Source organism: Zonotrichia leucophrys, chromosome 2 (assembly GCF_028769735.1).
Source record: "Zonotrichia leucophrys gambelii isolate GWCS_2022_RI chromosome 2, RI_Zleu_2.0, whole genome shotgun sequence".
NCBI classification, from domain to species: domain Eukaryota; kingdom Metazoa; phylum Chordata; class Aves; order Passeriformes; family Passerellidae; genus Zonotrichia; species Zonotrichia leucophrys.
This window is the reverse complement of record NC_088171.1, coordinates 127,242,602-127,266,552: the sequence shown is the minus strand read 5'-3', so window position 1 is coordinate 127,266,552 and position 23,951 is coordinate 127,242,602. Positions and strand designations below refer to the sequence as shown.

At 40.1% G+C, this 23,951-nt stretch overlaps 1 protein-coding gene and 1 long non-coding RNA gene across 12 annotated transcripts in view; both read left to right on the top strand.

Annotated features, from left to right (window-relative positions):
• Window positions 1–23,951, top strand: part of OXR1 (oxidation resistance 1) — a 260,724-nt gene that overhangs the window by 80,807 nt on the left and 155,966 nt on the right. The window contains exon 2 of one of the 11 annotated variants that reach the window (XM_064706323.1): window positions 19,493–19,562. The exons of the other annotated variants lie outside the window; for them this stretch is intronic. The gene's annotated coding sequence lies outside the window, so the exon portion shown is untranslated. The remainder of the gene's footprint in view (window positions 1–19,492; window positions 19,563–23,951) is intronic. 11 annotated transcript variants of the gene reach the window in all.
• Window positions 4,121–5,624, top strand: LOC135444534 (uncharacterized). The gene is made up of 2 exons (XR_010439236.1): window positions 4,121–4,194; window positions 4,505–5,624. It is a non-coding gene; the product is annotated as an uncharacterized LOC135444534 (long non-coding RNA).

Here is a 23,951-nt window from a genome sequence, read left to right as displayed (position 1 = left end):
CATATTTTGCTCTAGAAGCCAGCTGCTGAACCTTCACTGCTGGACTAGGGTTTCTTTTTTCCCCTCACTTCTTGTCATTGCTTCTTTATGTTGGCATAGGACACTTTGTCTGAATTTTATCCATGAATTCTCAGATTTGGGTAAAGTATAACAGCTTTCTACCCCTTTGTACTTAAACTGTTTCTATGCACTGTGTCACATGGTAGGCAGTGACAGAAGGCTATAACCAGCAAGAATCTGGGGGTTTTTTTACCCTTGGGAAGACCCTTTGAACACAAAATGCTTGTAAGAGACACATGGTAACCAGCTCAGCACAGCATTGCAGTTTTTTGGGGATGTATTGGCTGGGCAAGTCAATAATTTCCATCTGAGATGGGAGCTTCTTTTGTAGGAGCAACAATGCTGCATGTGTACAATAAAATGCCTGAAATCACCGGTGTCAGAGAAACCAGAGAGGAGGGCAGCAGCTGACATTAATTTCATGTACCTCAATCTGACAGATTCATGTGGCACAGACATATGCTCTGGATATAGATCCCAAGAACACAAGTACATCCACTGTTTGATTAGGAAATAAGAAAATACAGCCTGCATTTCTAGACCCTCACCCTTAACCATTGCCTGAGCCACATGGAAGTTGTCAGAACAGCTACAGCCTTTTAACTGAAAGCCTCAGAAGGAAGGTCTATATATGTTTGTGTCCGGTTTTCGGCTGTTTGGATGGCCTGGAAAGGCCCGGGGTGGCCTTGGGGCAGCCCGCGTTTCAAAGGACCAGAAGAGGCTTCAGTTCTTTTCTTGGTCTCTGTGTTTATTAATTGTTTATCTAAAAGATTTTCTTTCGGCCCGACAGAGGTCTGCTCAGCAGCCAGCCATGAGCACACTCCCCTGCCCTCCGGGCGGTCACCTATCTTTATACCCAAAGTTACGTGTACAATATTTATCATTTTTCCCCAATACCTTTCACCCTTATTGCCCAGTGCACTTTTAGTAATGACCAATCCCAAAGTGCCACCATCACCAAAGAAGATGGAGGAGAAGAAGAAGAAGGACAGGACACGCCCCAATTCCTCCATCTTACTTCTCTAAACCCCCCTGTACAGAAATCCTAAACCCTGTGTTTCACCCTCTAATTAACTAATCCCTTCACCATTCACCCCGGTGAAACCCTCCTATCCTCATACAGGTGTCGTCTCCTGTGCAGGATCAAAGTCCAGCCACCAGACACTTCTGGCAACATTCCAGGACTCCCGAGCCCCCCAAGGGTGGTCTCGGTGACTCGGCACCTCAGTCCTGAGGTGCTGAGATCCAACATGTTTGTTTCTAAACTAATATGTATATTTTTCTTATTTAATCTGGTCTAAAAGGGGACCAAGAATCTGCCATGGTGCGTGCAAATAAAGAGGTGCTTATGTTGATGCTCAGCCACACAAGTGCCATTCTGGCACAGATCTATGATTTCTAAATTGAACTTTCTGAACAATGACACGTTCATTTTGCCATGTGTTTCTGCTTTGTGCTGAAATAGATCCAAACCCCTCATATCAACATCACAAATGACATTATGTGAAAGTGTCTGTTTTCAAATTAGAAATACCCTTCTACTTTTTAATTTGGCATCTTCTTTTGGAAACAACAAAAAATGGACCACAAGTGACAAAAATGTGCCATACAGAAACCTTCCCATTGGAATTGATACACCCTGTGAAACACTGTACTCCTGATGGAACAGCATAATTGTTTGGGGTGTGGGGAAAAAAAACAACATGGCAAAACCCACCCAAAACATCTTGTCAAGTTTTGACAAAATCTAATATCTTTTCAGAGAAGTCTCAGTGAACAGATTAATTCAAACTATCTGGTTCCCCTTTTTTCTCTTAAGAGAGAGAAGGAAAAAAAGAACAATTTTCCTTGAAAATATGTTTTTTTAAATATACTGCAGCCCCCGACCTTCTGACACAAGCATACATCTAGCACTGTCTGCTAGCTGATATAAAAAAATTACTGGCCTGAAACCAAATGTCTCATTGAAAACTAAGATGAACAAAAGTGTCATTCAGACTTAGAAGTGTTAGCTAGAAAAGCTAAATGCTTCTCTATATGCCCTTATAATTTGCCTTTCTCTAATTTGTCAATGGATTCAAGTCTGTCTTCTTCTGTTCTTCAGACTACAGACCTGTGTAAGGAAGAGCAAATTGACAACAGTGTGCTTAGTCCAAATGGGTGGACAACACCTGGGACAAGTGCTAGTGCTTGGTGATGTTTTTGAGGATCAGATGCACTGACAGTCTGTTGCACATATCAGTCAAAATCCTGTCCCTGCAATCTACTTCTGTAGTCCCGGAGCACTATGTGGTGCACATAAGTCCAACAGGTTAGCGTTTGTCTGCTAAAAATACACTGCTGCTTTAATAATGCTGTAGTAATGTATTTCACATTCCTTGTTTGAAAGTAGCAGGTGATACATGAATGAAAAATCTTATTTAATATATTGATCAGCTCATCTAAAAGCTGATCTCAAGATCTGTCATGAGAGCCCACCTGGAGTACTGCTCCCTACTCTGGGACACGCAGCACAGGATGGGTTCCAACTCTCCACAACAGGGAGCTTGGTGATCGTTAAGTTTTTGTAATAAGAGAACAACTCTTCCTGTTGTTCTCTTATTACAAAAACTTCTATACCTTCTTGGTGATTTCTCATGAGCAGTTCCTCACAGCACTGACTCCTTCCTCCTTGCAGCACAACCAACAAACTCCAGCAGCTCTTCTTGACTAGCTAACCTACTCTTATAGCACTCATCCTTACTGGACATAGATGTGGCCTATTAAGGGCAAGCCTGTTCCTAATCCTTGGTAATTAGTACAGATGCAACTCCTCAGGAATGAGATTGCCTTCGGCACCAACTCTATTCTCTTACATTCCATCCCCCACACCTTCCAACCCAAACCAGCCCATTCTATGTCCTATGATGCTATGATCTTGTCAAAAGTCCCTCTCCAACTTTACTGCAGGCTCATTTCAGGAAATGGAAGCCTGCAATTAGGTGCTTCCTGGAGCCTTCCTTTTTCTGGGCTGAACAATTCCAGTTCTCTCAGCTTTTATTCACAGTAGAGGTGCTTCATCCCTCTAATTATCCTGATGGCCTCTTCCAGACTCTCTCCAGCAGGTCAATGTGCTCCCTGTGCTGGCGATTCCACACCACTCCACACTTTATGGAACACTCTGTGTGTGAAACTAAAATTTATTTTGGCATTCAGGGCTAAACCCGACCCAGACATCGAGTACACTTTCACAGGTGATGTTACATGTCTGCGGGGCACAGGCGGACCCACACGCTGTGTCCTGTGGCTGATCCTGCCGGCAGAGCCCGTGCTGCTGCCGATGGCTCCGTACCCACCGGCAGTGCCCTGGGGCCTGCGGAAACCCCTCTGTTCTCCATCGGAATTGGGACCGGGATCGGGGCTGGGGGCTGCGGCAGGGGCAGGGAAGGGACGGGACAGTGAGGGAAGGCAGCAGAGGCAGTGAGGGCACAGGGGTAGTGAAGGGATGGGGCAAAGGCAGTGAAGGGACAGGAGGATTGAGGTGGCAGTGAAGGGCCGGGGCAGGGAAGAGACAGGGGCAGTGAGGGGATAGGGGCAGGAGAGGGGCAGTGATGGGAAAGGGGCAGAGCAGGGGTGGCGCTGTTGCTCGGCCCGGCCTGGCAGTGAGCGGAGGAGCAGCCGGGCGGTGTCCGTGGCCAGGGGCGATTACAGAGCCGCTCTCGGTGCCCCTGCTGTGCCCGCCCGGCTGTACAGATCACTCCATGGACCGTACCGAGCTGTGGTTCAGCACCCCAGCCGCACCATCCGTGGGGATGCGGTGGGTGCGCCTGTGGCTGTCTGTCCCCCTCTCTCCCACCGCAGCAGGAGACGGAATCCTGCCGAGGTGGGATCCTTGCACAAGGTTATGGGATGTAGGGGGATACATAATGGGTAAATGAAGGTGGTATAGAATGTAATCTTACCCCCTAAAGAGTTGCAGCTGAGCCAATTATTAGGCATTAGGAGCAGGCCTGGTGTTAACAGGCCCTGCAGCCAATCAGAAGAGTGTTATAAAAGAGTGGATTGGTTGGTTGAAGGAACTGGAGTTGGTTGGCTGCTGTGAGGACAAGGAGGAGTCAGTGCCTGGAGGAGATGCCTGCAAGAAACATCAAGGAGGTATGAAACTCTAGCAATATGGAACTCTTTTAATGTAATAACAACAGCACTCTTGCACTATAATGACAACAAGTCCAGTCTTTGGGTGTGACTGGACCGTTTACAAATTTACATAAGTGCTGGGAAGGTGTGGAGCAAAAAACGACTTTGAAACTGTAAAAAAAGAATTTGTGTTTTGAATATGTAGCATGGGTATCCCAAAGGAACGTTTAATTATCATTGGTCTCTTGAAAAATAATATTTCTGTAAGTTGCAATTAATTTAGGATATTTGTAATTTTGTGAAAATGTTACCTATTTTGTTTCCTTAGAGAGCAACTATATTTGTTTACTGAAGCTATCCTGAATGTAGAAGGCAATTAACCTTTTATGAAGGTTGAAGCAGACTATTACATAAACCCAGAAGTGGCAGACGTTCCATCCCGGGCAACACTGAAGGAGTCAGACAGGGCACTGAGCACCCTAGCGTGGTTGAAGATGTCCTGCTCATTACAGGGATGTTGCCTAGATGAGAATTAAAGGTCCCTTGCAACCCAGAGCACACTCCTAGCTTGTATGGAAAACTCTCTGTACCTGCAATGTACTTTGAGAGCCCAATGAAAGATTAATCTCCTGGAAGGACTATCAGAAGCTTTTACTTTGGTCTTGCAGAGGACAACTCCTCTTATGAAACAGCAATATTGTTAATAAACCTCAGAAAGTGAGAGCAGTAAATAAACCACACAAATCTGCATGGTGTGATATCACAGCCCTTACATCCCTGTTCTCCAAAGAGTCAGTGTTTCAGGGTCCATGATCCAGGGTGTGTTTGCTCATCCCCTCCTGGACAGGAACTAGAATGTTAGCAATGCAAAAATGTTTCTCTTTCTCCTCCTGAACCACTGCTTTTCCCCTTCCTCCCTCTGAATCGCCACTTTGTGTCACAGATATCTTATAAGACTTTTCTCCTCTCTGAAAAATGCTATGTTTGCACAAAAAAAAAAAAAAAAAAGCTTTAAGGGTGGGTGACACAGACCCATCTTTGTGACTTCTGTTTCATAGACCTCTCTGGAGATCTTTGGATGTATCTAAAATTACTTGAAAGTAACTTAGAGGAGATTAACATGAATTAACATGATTTTACAATTCCTCCTTAAAAGTGGTAAATAACATCCAAAGAAACAGGTTTTCATGTGTCTTAAACCCACCAGTGTGTATTGGGTGTCAGCTGGGACTGTGGGCTGGCCTCTCTGAGGACTCAGTGCAAGGCACAGCTGAGCCCATCAGCCAATGTGGGCAAAATCTTTAAGGGGAAAAAAATTTGAGACATGGAAGAATCAGGAGTGAAGTTGAGCCTAGGAAGGAAGAGGGTTGGTGAGGCTGGTTTTGTTTTTTATTAGTCACCATCCTACTTTGTTATTAGTTTGTAATAAAATTAAATTAATTTCCTCAGGTCAAGTCTGTTTTGTCTGTGATGGTAGTTGGTGAGTGATCTCCCTTTTCTTATCTTGACCATCAACATTTCCATCTTATTTTCTTCCTCAGTCTTGCTGAAGAGGGGGAGTGAGAGCAGTTTTGGTTGGCACTTGACAGACAGTCTAGGCCCACCACACACAAACATCAGGTGTCATTAAAGAGACCAGATTTTAAAACAAAAAATTTGGAGTCAATCTCTAAGATTTAAAAGGGAAACAAGAATGCATGTCTACCATCACTTTTTGTATTCAACGGACCAGACTCAGCACTAATACTTTAACCCTTGTTTGCTATGTAAGCATTGAACAATTTTAGTTTTTCAGAATGAAGAAAAAGCCTCAAAACCTCTGTATTCTTCTTATGTTTATTTTATTATGTTTATTTTATACATAATATAGGGACAGTTTTAGAAATCTTTTTGTGACTTTGGCTCATTGGTTGTAAGTAAGCTCCAATGTTTCATGGTCCATTGTTTAACTTGCCTCAAGAACTGATAAATACTAAAACCTGGCACCATGTCCATGAAAACACAACTTGTTATGCCAGTTCATGAGAGCTGATCTGCATATCAAGGAATGAGAACTCAAAGTCACTTTGGACAAACAATTCCCATGCCATTTGTTTGACTTTATCTAAGATATGTAATGAGACAGAGACTCTATTGTCTTTTATACCTCCAGTTTTACATGGAGAAAAATTGTAATTTCTCGGTTGCTAATATTGTGTCATTGCTTTTTTTCTTCCTCCTAGCTATAGTGTGCAGAAATATTTTGCCTTAAAATCCTTGCAGGAACCTAGACAATAATTTGTAACTGGAATTAAATAAAATAAGGGTCTGCTCTAGTTACTTAACATTTAGAAGAAATTATGCTGTTCAGAAAGCTGCATGTAATATCAAAACTGGGATTAATTTCCCCAAATCCTATTACACTCAAGGTGTCAAACTGAAAAAAGATCACCCATTGTCCTATATTTCCTTTTTGGTTTCTGTTTTCCTGCATATTCTTTCTATACACTCAATAGAGGCATTAGGAAAACAGGCATATATGCACATCAGCATATAGATGCACAGAGCATACATGTGCACAGTAGCTCTAGATTGCTAATTTTATTAAAGGAGTTCCTGCTTTGTTTTATTATGGATGTTTTCCTTTCCTGTCTAGCTTCCTCTGCCCTTGAAATTTTTACTCAATGTTATATTCTGGTAAAGGAAAATTCATGGTATATGTTAGACTTAAAATGAAGAAGAATATAAACAATATCATTAGTTATTTCTTCAGATACAGATGTTTGATCTTCTCACAGTGCCTAATTTCAATTTTGTTACCATTTGAAGTCGGTTCTGCTTTATGAGCATTTCTAACAAAAACAGCCTAATCCCCAATGCACAGCTTCTGCTCAAATGAACTCTGCCTGAATTCAGAGAACTGCACAGTGTTTGGCACACAGGGTTGAATTCATTCACATCACATTTTGCTGACAAATTTTCCCTTGACTCCCCTCTCATCAGTAGAGAGAATAAATATCCCTCAAACAGTTAAAGTCAAGGTAATCAGTAGGCAAGTGCTGTGACTATCTCTTTATGTATAACTATGACATTTAGGGACATAGTTTGGTGATGGATTTGTCAATGTTATGTTTACCATGGGACTCAATGACCTTAAAGGTTTTTTCTAACCTAAATGATTCTATGATTTTCTTTTCCAACATTTGAACAAATTCACAGAGACGGAAATATACACTGATGTGCTTCCTAGAATACAAAAAACCCCATACATGACAATAATTAAAACTAGTTATGTTATCTCCAGCAATATATTAGCTTTTACCCTTTTAAGGTGCTGAGATGATGAAGGAAAGAAAATTACTTTAATAGCAGCCTGACCCAAATTTTTCCAATATTCCTGAAATGAAACAAATTTTTTACCTGAACTTTTTTCTAAACAGAAGTTAAGATTTTTTTCCCTAAATAACTTAAAGTTGTGTCCAATCCCCTAACAACCTTTATCAACAAATTTATGATAAAAACCTATGTAAGGCTAATTACTTTGATATTATTGCTAATAACCCAATGGCACAATTCTTAGCAAAATCAGTGCAAAATATCTTCATTCTCATACCATCACATAAGAGCATGCAAACAATGTGGAAATGTTGTGAAAGTCTTGCAGAGAATAGGTGTCTGTTGTGTTGTTATACTCTGTGCTGCCTTTTACGCCCAAGGCCTTTAATGCTACCTTGAAATTAATCAGAAGAGCCTGTTCTGCAGCAACATCCTTGAAAGGATACCCAGCCTAGAAGATGCCCACTGGGACCTCTCTGCATGTGCTGACCCACATTTCAGGGAGCTGTTCCTCCCCCAGGCCTCCTGTGCAAAGCCTCTGAGCATCCCTGGCTTTCTGCAGCCCCTCTCCTGTGGCTGCCCCTGGTAGCCTCTAACTTGTGCCCTGGTTTGAGAGGACTGAGAGGGAGCCCTGACCCCACAGATATGCAGATCTCCCTAACAGGGCTTGCCATCCTCAGCCTTTTGCAGGGAGTGTGAACTTGTTTCTCTTGGGCCTTTCATGGTCAGTAGCCCTTGGTGGCTGCTTTGGCCACAGGGCTCCTGCTTGGTCCCAAGTGGCTGGTGCTGGTACCGCTGCAGAACTCCAAGCACTGCTGGCGATGCCCTTTTCTCCTGAGACTGCTATCAATAGGCAGAAGAGCACAGGCAAAACCTCCCATGATAAAATTGCCCCTTCCCAGCAGATGGAGGCAGCTGTCATGCCTGATCTGGCAAGATGCTCTATTTATATGTAACAAAGGGCAGCGTGCCCTGCTGGTGTCAGTGACCTCTATTATGGTGTGCAATATAAGAGCACCAGGGAACACGGGGACTGAGCAAGTTAAGCTGTCTGGGTGTGCTTTGACAGACCTGAAGTGACTTATGCAGGGCTGTTACTCATCTTACAGCTTCTTGGTGGCAGCAGCCTGAAGGGCCCTCTTTTCTTGTTTTCCTTGGGCTGTTCTGAGCAGGTCCCAGGCCCCAATAAAAACGTTAGAAACTGGTAGAAATGTTAGGCTGCTGAAAAATTAGATCTCAGTGACACTCAGGGAGATGGAACAACAAGGCTGACCATGATGCAAAACTGATGGGCTCTCTGCTTCTGAGGCCCTCCTGACATATGTTGGAACTTTATGCTGTTGTACTTCCATCAGTAACTACGCATGATTCATGCAAACTTGTCTGCAATAATAAATCCTTGAGAGATTCCTTGCACCCCTCAGAATTCCTGCCCTTTAGAAATTAATGAGTTGTTATTTCAATTTACAGCGCTTGCAAAGTTTTTCTTATTTATTCCTTTTAACCTGTTTGTTTTGTTTTGTTTTTACTTTTTGCTTACTTGTTTTAAATGGATGGTGATGTAGCTCCACACTTCTTTCCTCCTGTCCCACTCTGCCTCCAAAAATGAAAAGATGAATGAATCTGAAGTTACTAACTCCCATAATATTAACATAATTAAATTCTCAGTGTGACTGTAATTTCAGGATGAACCTAAATGTTCAGACAAGTATTTGTAAAAAGATTTTCTATTGCTGATTCATTGATTCAAGTTTTATTTCTTTGTATTGTGCTGTTAAAATGATAGGTCTGACCTCTTAATATCTTACATCTTCCAGATCTTTAGCACCTGGGGACTTAGTGGCTCCCTTGTTGGGTTCATCTGGGCATCTTTAAGCTAATTAGTTTCCTCTCAGCAGAGGTGCCTCAGGCAGTGCTAGTTTATTGCTCATTCCTGTTGGCTATTTACCTTTTCAGTTTTCTTTTTTAGTGTCTTGAACCGGACTATTTGAATTAAGTAATATCAAGCCAGAAGGTGGAAAACTGTGATGAAAGAAACAGGAATTTGGTCTAAATGGTCTAATATTATTTTGTCAAGTGGCCAAAGTCTGAGGCAGATGCACCTCTCCTTTAAGACAGATAGTTTTGAAGGAAAGTTTTGGCAAACTTGACACTGTACCTTATGGCCATTTCTAGATTGAGTGGGTTCTGTCTGTCTTCCACTTCTGAGCTCTTCCCTGTCTCAAATGAGAACCCTTCTCACCCACATGTCTTTGTTCCCTTCTCAAATTACCAGGATCTGGATGAGGTCACTGCTCAGACTCCAACCAGAGCACTCTGTGAAGCTTCCAAGCTCTCCTTGGCTCACCTACTTAGGTATAATGAGAGGCTGCATGTTAAGTTAGGCTTCAAAATAAGACAGATCCACCTTTCTTAGTGGTTGCAGAAGGGAAAGGTAGTGATGGAACCTGAGAGTTCACAAGCATAACTTTCTAGTATGTTAACAGCATGTCATATATCTCTTGGGAAATAGGCAATTTGGACAGTCATATAGAGGCTCAAGGGAAAGCACTACACTGTATCCTGGAATGGGCAAATTGTGACAGAAATGGCTCTTTCCAGCACAAAATGTAAGCCTTCGGTCACTCATTCACTGTGTAAGTTGAGCTGGGGTAGTTTGTTAACCAACAGACAGGTCTGCCCTAGGTTTCTGTTTGAGCGCTGCAGATGACTCCAGAATGCACAATTATTACTAGTGCTGGAACTGGTATGATTTTTAGCATGCAACTCAAAGTTTAACACATTTATTTCAAATTATGTTTTCCCAAGGCAACTTTGTGTTGAAAATACTTAATTCATTTCTGTAATTCATCATGCTTACTTTGAATAAGGAATATCCTAGCACTGTTCCCCTATATATGAAAAACCATGAATGGAAGTATTATAACAAAGAAAGTGAAATTAACTGTTTCAGTTTTTTTGTTGGTGTTTGTTTGCTTTTCCTATTTCAAGTACAACAAAAAATTTAGCAAAGACAGAAACCTGAATTCGAGCTGCATGGCCATCTTCAGCTGTCTGTACTTATGTGGAAAACTTCCAAAAAGTTTTTCACATTTGCTTTAACGTGTGCCTACCAATGAGAATGGATGATTGCAGTATATAGCAAAATTTTGGCATTAGTTAGGGTATTTTTGTTTAATCAGTTTTTACCAGAAACAGAGCAGGGAGGCAAAGCTGCTCAGAAGTATGGCATGACCTCCACAGAAGGAGAAAGTATGCAGGGACTGGTTTGAATACATGTATGTGTGTACACACACAGTGGTCTGTACAGCATCCATTACATTTAGCAGTCTGTAGGTTTGAAACTGTTGCCCAGGGACATTCAGGTTCTTTTGGGAATCTTTGGCAGAGTAAAGATTGGCTGCAGGGTTGTAGTTATAATTAGAACCTTATTATTGCATTAAAATTTTAATAATCAACATAGGTTATTCTTATTTACTATTTCTAGCAGTTAGTGCAGCTTAGCTACTCTTAGCATAGCTTGCAGAGTATCCTTAGCAATTATCATAGCAATTATCATAGCTTTCAGTTAAACAGAATTTCTAGCAATTGGTAGAATGTAGCTTTCTTGCTTTTTAGGACTTTTCATTACCTAGACTGCTACAGTTTGGGTGCAACTCTCAGTGATCCATGTGTGATGCAATAACCACAGTCTAGGCTCAGACTTTCCCTAAAGCAACAGGAGTCTCTACATCTCAGAGGAAGCAGGCAATAGCAGAGATGCTCCAGACCCCCAGGGGTCCTGGGTTTTCCTGTCCAGTAACAGTTCCAGTCTGTATCCCACTTAGGACTTGCAGCTGCTGGACTTTATGGGCAATATCTCACATGCTGGTAGCCTTCCCTATTCCCTTATGGGTGTTTCCACAACCTGGTGGGCAAATGGTCTTCTTGTACTGCTGACAGGAGAGTCATCTCTTCCAGGGTCATCACGTCCTGGAGACAGCCACAGTGTTGAAAAGGGGAAGAGAGAGGGGGCAGGGGTGTGATCAGCACACTGGCATATTGTGGTGTTTGTCTTAGAAAATGGTGTTGTTTCTGCTAAACATATTCCCAAGCCCAGGAATGGGGCACCAGACACAGAAACAGAGGAATTTATTTTTCACCCAGACCGAAGTAAATTGCCACAAGTTCCTAGAGGGACAAAAAAAGCATAAGTAGGCTGAAAAAAAGGATCAAACACAGTAGTCCAGATATAATCTCTTTGATCTATTTAGCAAGTTCTTAAGCTACCTATTTTCAGCAGGATAAATACAAAGGAATAGTATGTTTGCCATTTTCCTTATGTTCTCTCTGTAAGTTCCAGTTTTTGGCTGTTCTTGGGAATAGGATTGATGAAGAGAAAATGAGGTTTTTATGCTGGTTTGAGTATATGTATATATTTACACACACACAATGGTCTGTACAACATCCATTACATTTAGCAGATTGTAGGTTTGAAATTGTTGCCCAAGGACATGCATGTACTGTCACAGTTATGCTGGGTATTTAATGGAAAGTGAAAGAATGTTTAAAAAAAAACCAACAAAAGAAAACAAGCAAAAAAACCCAAAACCAAAAAATTTCCCCCTTGTTCTGCTATTGCAAACATACCTGCTTGGCTGAGCTGTGCCTGGCTGCCTTTCTCAGGGTCTGTGTGCAACTAGGAGGGTACATTAATATTGATGAGCCTTTGATTGAGGTGTGGAACACAGGATTGCTGCTTGGTCTCTTTGACACCATGATTTACAGTGACTTCCTGGTGGATAAGACAGGAATCTGCTGTTGGAGTTTTGGCTGCTCAGCTGCACACACTTGCTCAAAGATAGAAATGTAGTAGCTAATAGTTATTTGCATGCTGTTGGATGTGTGGAATAACAAAGTGCCGATAACAGTGCTATTCAACATTAGTGCTTGGAAATACCAATTCTGTTGAAGATGTCAATGTATTTAAACATTTTGCAAGGGAACTGTGTAAAGTGCATATGCCCCTTTCTCTCACAGTCAGTAAGGTGTATAACTGTGCTGTTATGAAACTTGCATGAGAATCAGGATTCTTGGTATTCAGGAACTGTGGTATATGTGGAGTATCCAAGAGCTTTTACCTGTAGTTGCTTTGTGTTTAATTTGCAATCAAATAAGGCATAGGTCTTTTGGAACATTTTGATATCATTTCAAGGAGATTTGCAGTAGCTGTCTGTAATATCTTTTACATCAGGATTGACAATTATTCATGTGATTACATAATGCTATAAGTTACTTTTGGTCAGCATCTTGTTTCCTAAACATTTTATATTCTTTATATCCTATCCTAAAATTATATCCTGCAGACAATGTAGCAAACATTAAAGCAGGTGTAATGTGCTCTTGTAAGTGTTTGAAATTACCAGTGCTCACCATGTGCCAGATATCATGGGTATTTAAGAAATTGCTTTTTCTAAAGTTGCTAAGGCCAGTTAGCTTCTGATTTAATGTGGAGAGGAGGAAAAATGCTGGTTCTGAAAGCTGTATTAAGATAAAAAATAGCATAGTGCTTCTGAAGGACTGTTTTCATAGTATATTTTTGCTCTTCTTTTGAGGCATGGAAAATATTGCTGTTTTAAACTGATATATCCTCTGATTTACAACTTTTTTCTTGTTTTTAATTAGAGCTTTTTAAAAATGACAGAAAAATGCTGGGTCTTAAGAGATATTTTCAAAATAACATTTTTTTCTGAAACAGAACTGCCAAAGTTGTTGAACTACAGAAGAAAGCCAAGAGAAAAATGAGATGGCCGTTAATATTTTGATTTCCATTGGGGCATTTTCCTTGGTGTGTCAGAGAGTGTCTAACCCAAGCAGTTCTCTGTGTCAGGCCACTTAAAATCAACTTTGCACAACAGAGGTGAATGTCAGCAAGTTTTGGATCAGTTCCTGGGGGAGATAAAAGCTCAGAAGTATGTAGGTGTTCAGTGTTGTCTTCTTTAGTGCTTTAAAGTCTGTATGCATATTATATGTAGTTTTGTAGTATTTTGCTTAGTTTATAAATCTGAATAGCTTCTGTATTACTTTTGTTCATGCACTTTCAGATTACTAGAGTAAAAGAAGTTTTCAACACAAATATTCATTCTATGTTCTTACTAATGTGGTGAAAATTTACATTTGTAGAAGTTTTGCAGTGGTAGGCTATGAAAATTTTCATTACTGTCTTCCATGCTTTTATTTTAACTACATTTAATTAATGAATTAACTGCAAAAGGAAAATATGAAAAGCTAGAATCAAATAGAACTGTATCTTTTTCCCCCACATTTTGCCTAATTTATAGTGAGAGATAGATTACTTTGAGTGTAGGAATCCATATGTTAGTGCCTCACAAACAAAATGTTTCAAAATTCTGCTGTGTTTTGTCTGCATACCTTGTTTGTGTACAAAGAGAATTTCAAGGGCCTCTGTAAAACAGAGGTAAGTTTTTATACTAATTAAAAACCTTTGAATTTGTCATGAAAAAATCTAAACAAGTCTCTCAAAGGGTTCACAGTGCACCTAAACATGAAATGTTAAGACCCAGTGTCTATATAGACAGCCTGTACAGAAGCAGCATAGCAAATGAGTGAAGACTGAGCTGCCAGGTAATGTAAGCACTGTGCCAAAAGGGAGGACCAAAATCATGTACAGTGGTTGCTGTTCCTGTGTCATCCATCATCCTGGCCTGACTCTCTTATCCAGTACCAGTGGACACACAAAGAACTTGCTTCCCACTCTGTGTCCAGTTATTTCTTTCTCTGCACCATTGCTGTGTTGTAATAACACATTACAAGAACAGCAAAACTATCCACAGCCTGAGCCCCACCTAGTAACTGGAAAATAAACTGTGTGAACTCAACTGCCAGCTAAGCAGAAGGTGAAACAAAGCAGATGAAACAGTTATTTAGGAGCTGGGCATCTATTTTATTGTTCTGGACTTATCCTTCTGGACAAGGCCGACTTTAGCAAACATTTCATTGTGTGAAACAAGCACAGAACATCACCAGAAGGGAAACTACAGGCTGGAGACAACGATAAATTCCCAGCTGTATTAGGAGAGTGAGCACAATCTATTTTGTCATTAAAACTTTTAATGAGAAATTAATTAATTCTTATTCCATCTGCTCTCTGATATACAAAGCTCCCCAAAGCTCAGGATCTAAATCAGACACACATTTTCTGAAGCCACATCTGCTTCATGGTTGCCAGAATGTGCTGCAGGACTGGCTGCTTGCTGCTAGTGCCTCACAACTCTTTTTATAGCCAGCATAGCCTTGAGATGGTGAGGAACATGTTAGTGTGAGACAGTCTGTGAGAGGAGACAGAAATATGCAAACTGATCTGCATGTCTGTGCTCTGCTCAGGCTGAAGAAGTGCCTCAGCAAACAAAACACAGCATGAACTTCCAGATCTGTGCAAGATAGATTGTAGTAAAGTTGTTTTCTGAAGGAGCTATAACTAAGTGTTACCTGAGTGTCTGGAAGGAGGGGGTAGGAAGGAAACATCTTGTGATCCTGAAAAAATGAAGTTGAGACAAAAGGGGAGGAGTGCTTGGCTGCTTTACCTCTTGGCATATCCACAGATTTCTTTTCCATGATCTCTATTAATTGAGGATGTTTCTGTCATTTATCTGTGCCATCATCAGTGATATGGCTCAAGAGATGGCTTGCAAAGCAGCACATTCTTTGTCCTGAACTCTGTTTTAATGCAGTCTTCAAGAGAAATCTTTTCAAATCCTACATCCCAACACAGGCCTGTGATGTTGCTAAAAGACTTGCCATCCTGTCTATTGAGTGTCTCTCATATCGAGTGGTCACCACAGGAAAACATTGCCTATATGTTAAAAACCTGGCGGAGCAGAGGTGGTCGTGGCCAGGCTCTGTTTCCTCACCAGCCTCATGAGGAGCAGCTGGGGAAACCGGGGTTGTTTAGCCTGGAGAAAAGGAGGGGCAGGAGAGACCTCATTACTCTCTACAACTCCCTGAAAGGAGGGTGTTACAAGGGGGTCAGTCTCTTCTCCCAAGTAAAAAGCAACAGGACAAAAGGAAATGGTGTCAAGCTGCATCAGGGAGGTTTGGATATTGGAAACATCTTTTCACAGAAAGAGTTGTCAAGCATTGGAGCAGGCTGCCCAGGAAAGTGCTTGGAGTCACCATACCTGGAGGTATTTTTGAAAGACGTAAATGTGGCCCTTATGTACATAATTTCGTGGTGGACCTGGAGTAACAAACAGTTGGGCCAGAATGGTTCCATGATCTGCAGCTGTGCTGCTCAGACCTGTCCCTGCTGCTCTTCTGAAGCTTGCACAGAGCCCACAGCTGAGCCCAAGCTCGGTTGGACCTGTGTAGTCTGGACATCGAGCCTTCCAGAAAGGAACTGGCTCAAGCAAAGCCTTTCCCAGATTGTATTTTTGGGTTAAATCTGTCTTGGATTCAGTTGTAAGTGTAAGGTGGGGGTATTTCTTCCTTGCCTTATAACCATTACTGATGATGAGGCTTTCTAAATGGCAGATTAGTGTTGACCTATATGAAATTTTATCAATATTGTATTGATAAAGCAACAGAAATATGTGTATTAGTTGAACAACATCTATGACAGGGCATGAACCCTCTCCAAGTGTAACAGTAAAAAGACAATGTCACTGGACTTTTTGCATGGAAAGAAAAATACCTGTCACAATTTACAAAGTTCCTAAAGTGAGAATGGGTGAAGGATGTGACAACTGACCTAATTATAGAAGGCCTGACTATAATGAGGAGTATTCCAGAAAATTACTAGTTTGTCCAATCTAAAAGAAGTGCATCTTACTGGGTAATAAGGAGACATACTCCTCTATAATACTGCTTGAAGAATGGTTCCAGAAAATACAGCTATAAGCAAATAATTTAATAGCAGTAACAATATTATGTTCATAGTAATGCTACACATAAGGTAGAAGTAGGTATCAATAGCAATGAGAAGTCTGTTAAATATGCACCTGTTAAATGTAAAATACTGCAAGCCCTGGTTTGTATTTTCATTTTTTTAGTTAGGTTTTCATTTGAGACTAGATTTCATTTTGGATTAAATTTTGTGATCTCCCCAGACTCATCTACATTTTTGTGTATAGTAAATGGTTGGAAGGAATTATCCCTCTTCTATTACAGGTGCAAAAATATTTCTGCATTTTTTGTTTGTTTTTATCTTTCTAAGATTTTTTTTTTAGTCAGCCATCATCTGACTTAAGCTCAATTTAGCATATACAAATCCTTTACTTTTGACTGTTGTCAATAGTACTGATAGGTTGGTGTCCATTTAATAAAATGGACAATTAATTTGAAATTCCTTGATTTCAGATGTCAATAGACTTGTAGAATAAACAGTTTCATTGGAAAGAATATTAGGTTGAGAGATTTTGGAGTAAGAAGACTTGCTGCTAGATTCTAGGCTTGCAGCGTTTTTGAACATGTGGTTTTGATCATCTTTTAAAGATTAAAACTTTAAAATACCAAACCAAATGATGCATTAATACAGTGTTAGACTAATGTTTTTTATTAAAGAACAAGAAGTGGAGTAAAACAGTTAGCATGTTCCACTATTTACAGTGATGACATCGTAAAATGATCATGGAAAAATATATAGGCAATATTTGAGGTTGGGATCATAAAGGAAAATATGTAATAAAATTTGCAGTAATATAATCATCTCATGCTCAAAAACAATATCAGAAGATTATAAACTTTTAGAATATTAACAACACTCATCTTGCTTTAGTAATGAAATACGCTTGAGAAAAAAAAAGAAATGTAAAACCTCCGAGGAAGTGCTGACTGTGCTATGCAATGAGCAAACACTGCCACCACAACTTAGCTGTTTTAAAAGGTAGATATATTTCTTGTCCTGCAGCTCTTTGGTGTATCTGGAATTCAGAGTGAGGCTAAGTGATTTCTGTGTGTGATTCTCCAAGACGGAATTAGAGAAGGTTCTTAACCCTGTCTGTGGATTCTAAATATGTTCAGTGTTGTGGGAGCATGTGCCTCTGCTGCCTTCCCTGCTGGTTGGTGTGTAGGAAAACCGATTAATCTGGCAAAGCTTTGCTTTGCTCATAGGGCAGAGGATGCAAGGGCAAGAGAAAAGAGGCACAACACGTAACAACCAGCTAGGTTGGGATCCAGCCAGGAAGTCTTGCTCTTAGAAAATTGTTTCCTTATGAGACATAGTGTTCAAAATGTTGCTATCCCCTCTACTGAAAGATATGAGTGTTTGTGATCTGTTTCAGTGGAAAGGAAGATAAATTAGTTCAACACAGTTTATGAGAGCACTGTGGTGAGCTATCACGTCTCAGCAACATAGGTACAACTCCTTTAAATTATTGTTTATGCTTGATAGATGATCATTTGACCATATCCTTATGCATGACATAGATTGCTATTCTGAGAACTTGCTCTATAGACCTTTTGTAAATTTAGGCAAATGTATGAATTCTTGATTTCTTTGGGGTGGAGAGAATCAGAATCTCATTTGCAATTGCCCATTCTCCAAGGCTCTTTAATGCTTCTTAAACCAGTGGGCACACTGAGTTCAGTGCCCCAAATTCTAACTCATATAATGTGTATCCCTGTAGAAGATTTGCTCAAATTAAAGTAGCTTAAATATTCATATGACCCAGCTTTTTAGACTAATTACAGAGAAAATAAATTAAAATATATAATCAGATCCTTGCATGAAGTACTGGAAGAAAGCTTTGCAAAAATTCCCCTGGGAAGAAAAAGTCAAGAAAGGTTTTACAGAGTGCTTTCCAGTCCCTTTAATCTTGAGAATAAAGTTCTTTTACTTATGGTGACAAAACTGTGCAAATTGTAACTAATTAGTCTCTGATTAGTTTGTCTTTACTTAGCTGTTATGTGGGGTAGGGAAGAGGAGATTTAGCTTGGGGTGTGCTGTGCATTTGCTTTGTTTTGCCTCCTTTCCTAGGGGATAGGAAAAGATGTGGAGTTGAACTCAATTAGACCCTACCTTTTTGCCCTGAATAGAAAAACCAAACATTTCACATGGCATAAAAATGTTTTTTCTCTTTCTGTCTTACCTTTTGTGGGTTGTTGGGACTGTCATGAGTATAGAGCAGCAGAGTTCAAGAGTAGCTGTAGTGGATGGTAGGACATAACTTTCTTCTTCTGCCCTTGGTATCTAAGCAAGTTAAACAGAGAAAACAAAGCCATTCGTGATAATAATTCAATAATAATAATTATTTCATAGTATTTACTACTGTGTGCAGTAGATAAATTGTGCTACTCTAATAATATAGACAGGAGTAACAAACAACTCTTTTGGTTTATTTGAGCATTATTACATCAGCTCTACAGCCCTATCAGCCACATTTATATGTCTTTGCTGTAAAATGTCAGTGCTGACGTGCCATTTTTGAGGCTGTAACATCAAGACAATCTATATCATGTTTTCTTTGTGTTTAAACACTGCACACTGTTATAAAACTCTCTGTTTAATATTTAAAAGATCTTTATTAGCTTGAGTTGTACACTGATAAAATGATGAAGGAAAAAGCCAAGTCACTTTGATTTTAGTGCTCAACCATCTGCTCTCAGAAATGAATACATTAGCTATCACTTCACCACACCTTCAAAGAACAGTACTTAAACCTTCCTGACATTTTCTCCAAACATCTTCCGTAACTGCACATATCTCATAAACATCTAAACAAGGATGAGTCATCCTGTTTTTAAACCCAGTGGCTCTTCTGCACTGAATAAATAGTGCTAGCCAAGAAAGGAAATTTCTCTTCAAAGAGAAGCTGAAAATGTTTTTAGATTTATGCTGTCATCCTCCACGTCAGCAAAGCCAAGCTTGCGTCAGCGTGCTCCAGATGCGTTTTGTATTCCCTGGTGTTTGCAGCGCCCAGAAGTGCAAACCAGCTGTTGTAACAAAGATGTGCCTTCCTTGAGTGAGGAGGGCTGGACTGAGCTCACTGTTTGATGTGGCCCTTAGGAAGGAGCTGGTGACTGCTGCAATCCAACTGGGACTTGTGATACAGACCTGATCTCCTGGCAGAGGAAAGGTAAGGAGGATGGTGTTACTGATGGATAGAAGCTGGGATTTTGCAGATCTGCCCGATCCTGGCTGATGTAGTGTATCACTCAGCTCTCTGGACATGTGTTTGTCACTGTAAGTGTTTGTGTCACTGCATTTGAGGTTGGTCAATGCTGTGGTACTTGCATGGTGTCATTTTCCTATCTGGAAGAAGCATTCATGCCAGTTGTTCTCTAAGTGATAACTTTCCATGTATGGTGTCTATTCATATCAGCTGCTCTTCAATTTTGAAGTCACTGACAATAGGTGAGGGAACAAACTCCAAGAGCCTGTTGCTGAACAGGGTGAGAAATGGGGTTCTGATTGTTGTTGTTATACTGCTCAGTCCAGCTGTGCTACTGGGATTTTCTGAATGTTTGGTACCTTTATATTAGCCAAGCCAAGGTAGAGCCACTGATTCTGAATAATAAAGAACCAAGAATATGCTGTCATGTGCTGTCATGCCTGCCAGCATGTCCCCAGTGTGTCTCTGCCAGCACATCTCTGATCAGACCTTGGACCTCTCTGTTAGTTTCAAAGCTCTTGGAAGGCCTTGCCTGAGTTGTTGGTTGGATGGGCCATGCCAGGACATGGTAGATCTGCCTCTGCCTCCTCTCCTGCAGCTGCTGTGGAGTGCTCTGGCCTCTGGGAAACTGTGTAAAAGGCTGTGCACTTGTGAAGCACATTTGGGTGTAGGGATTCACTGCATCTAAAGCATTCTGATTGATATCCAAAATGTGCTGCAGATTTATATTCTGCAGTAGTTTTCCTTGAGATTATTAAATTTAGCTGTGTGTGGGAAAGTTAAGGAGCAGATATGCTCTTAAGACTTTGTTTTTATGGGAGAAACTATTTGCAAGTTCATAAGAATATAAATCACCCAACCATTGAAGTCCTCTGAAGTTTGCTTCAATGCCAGATGAAGTGTTCAATACCTGAATATTTCCATTGCTGTTACAGGCAGTACTCTGGAGTGTTGTCACAGTTACTTTCATGCCTTTGGTAATGCACATCAAATACTGCCAGAGTACAGCCTGGCTATCAGATTTACTGGAAGATTAAGTTGTTGCAGTAAAAGTGTCCCACAACTATTGTTTGTTTTACTTTCAATGAATATCAAGAAGAATTTCAGAATCCCTTGATCTTCTCCAATTCACTACCAGATTGTGTATATCAATGTGTGCAGTAGGAGCTCAGATGGGCTTTGAACTCCACAAGAAGCCAGTGAAGTAAACTTCTGAAAGAAGTACCCTGTGGAGCCTAGAGGTCCATGGCCAATCCACCCTAGGATGTGCAGACTTAGGTACCTGCAGCTTTGTGAGGCTTTTTTCTCCTCTTCTAGCTGAAGGTAGAAGCTGCAAGATGAAATTGGAATAAGGATGGGTCAAAAGAAGACCTGAATGAAAAGACTATTTGTTTTACAAGTAGTTTGTCAAACTTAACAATTTTCCTAACCAAATCTTGAGAAATATATGGCCAAACCATGAACTACATTTGTCTAGAGTTCTTTTCTGCTATTAGTATGTATTATACAAAGTAAGTATAAAGCTCATAAATAGCACTTTATAGGAATGTTTTAATGATAGAATTTTTAAAAGTAACAAATTTTATCAGAATAAAACTAAGAAGTTTAAAAACTTTTGGGAAAACCTTAATTTCAGGAAAAAAAATCTGATCCTTCTCATGTTAGATATCAATAAGCAATTCCAGATTCATTGACCCTTTCAGAGAAATTCACTACTCCAGACTTAGGCAATTGGTTGCAGATTAATAAAATAGTGAAGATCTACATAATTTTATTATTTAAGTATTTTTATTGTTTATATTAAGATTTAATTTATAATTTATAAATTCTATTTATTATTTATAATAAGCAGAAGGAGGTGCTCCACAGCAGAGGAGCTGTGGCACTTGGATGAGCCCATGCTGGAACAGGTACTCTCCCAAAGGGACCATGGCCCAGGGAAGGCCTGTGCTAAAGCAGAAGAAACAAGTGAGAAGGAAGGAGCAGTGGAAGAGAGGAGTGGGAAAAAGAGAGTGACTGAGAAAAACTGCTGTATTCTGACCCTTCATCCTGAGGCCATCACCCAAGGGGCTGAGTACAGCCCACAGTAGTAACATGATCAGCGGAGACCAGGAAAGGACAAGGAAAGTGGTCTGCAACAAGGTTGTGGCAGATAGAGGGGATTTTTTCCCTCTTCTGTTTCTTTCTCAATATATGAATCATTAATTAAATATTTACACTTAATGGTAGTAAATGAAATGTCCCGTAAGTGAGGCTGCAATAGCACTTGGTTAGTGAATTCTTTTGCCTGCAATAGTACTTGATTAGTGATTTCTGTCTTTATTTCTACCCAGAGGTTTTCTCATTCTCATTATTCCTATTTTCTCTCATGTCCCATTGGGGGTGGAGAGTGAGCAGCTAGGTGGCTGCTTGACTGCCAGGTGGGATCAACCACCACAGCAATCTACACCTTTGAAGTTCTGCACACATACTTTCCCAGTATTTTTCACTGTCTGCCATTATAGAAAGTCAATCATCATTAGATTTTTCCACACTGATCTTCCTTACACCTTCTAGAAATGTAATGTCTTCAATTAAGATGCCTTTCCCTTTCCTACTGTTTCCAAGTATGTTAAACATAATCAAAATAATTTACTGATGTAAGGCACCAGCATGTGCCCCGGCATAGCTTCTATTTCAGACATTCTGGGAAAAAGAGACACCCAAAATCCTGTGTTTCCAGTGATTAATGGCCCACTTGAAATTAACTTGCTCTCTTTTGCTCTTAAAAAAAGGAAAAAGTAGCACTGGCTGAAAAAGGAAATACCTAACTTGATTGTCACAGAGTTAGAAGATATGTGCTGGCATTTAATAATTTTTTTTAAATGTAACTTCTATCTTGACAAGGAATAGGCACAGACATGAGCCCCTTTTTTTCTGTTGAAAAGCAAAACTATGATTATTATTTTCCACAGTGATAAGATTTTGACCTCAAGCTACTTCTTTCTTCAGCGATAATTTGTCACCTTTAATTGCCAAAAGTGTCTGTGCAGGTGGCCATTTTTCACTTGCACAGAATTTATTTAAAGTTTGGGTCTAAATTTGATCCCTGCTCACAGTTAGACCTGTCTAATGGTATGTGAATTGTGACAAGAAATCTAAAAGGATTTTGAAGGAGGGATGTTATTTTATAATGATGAATTTCTTCTTGTGAAATGCATTAAACTTAGGATTCTTTCAGCTTCTTTTGCTTATCCTAGCAGATACTTGTCAGCCCACAGGATCCAGGCTAAAGACCACAGAAAAAACTTTAGAATTACAGAAAGCAGGAAAGATTTTTTTTTTAGAATAAATAATTTTCCAGTATGGAATATTGCCCATTTGCTGGATTCCCAGGAATGAAATAACAAGGAAACTAAGATATTACATTGATTTTCCTCTCACAGTAGCCATATGTTTCAAATTACTGTTAAACTGGTATGATAGCTTCTGGAAGAGTGCAGATGAGTTGTAGAGAATGGGAAATGCTGTTGGTGCAAAATCAACTAAATCTTGAAATGCAAAAATATCACAATAGGTCTGTTTCTTGGACATTCTTATTGAGAGGAGCATTTAAATTTAACTCTCAAGACATGGATGCTATAGAGTTTATAGAAACTGGCGAAATTAAGATTCTCATTTTTTCTATCCAGTATCTTTAAAAAATAGAAGATGAAGAGCTTTGTTCAGTTTTGAGAATATGCCCCATTGTGTGTTACCTTTATTATGAATTGCTGGAATGGAGTCTTTCTTTGCGTGCCTGTTTAGAAATAGGAAATAGATTGTATTTTAATGCAGTCCACTTGTTTACTTCATATTAGATGCAGGAAGGTGTATATATATTTTCAGTATTTATTATATATAGCCTTTAAAATGTTCAGAGTTCCTTAAGAGAGGGAAAGGAGCTATAGGACAGTTTTCACTGAAGTCAAAATTACTGTGGTTTTTGCCAAAATAGGATGTCTTCCCCTAGACTAATCACTTTACTGCGCTATTTGTTGTGTTTTCATTACAGCTGATAAAAATAATGCAAAAAATATAGCAAAAGCAAATCCCACATTTGTTTAAGAAAATGGGAAATATTTGTTGTTAACTTCTAAAAAATAAGAAATGTAAGGTTTTCCAATAATTTTCTATCACTCCAGCGGCAAACATCTCGGTACAGTCTTCTTCATTAGCTCATTGGGGAGGGGTGGGCAGCAGATGTTGAACATGAGCCAGTGGTGCCCAGGTGGCTGGGAAGGCCAGTGGCATCCTGGCCTGCATCAGGAATAGTGTGGCCAGCAGGAGCAGGGCAGGGATTCTCCCTCTGTGCTGGGCGTTGGTGAGGCCACC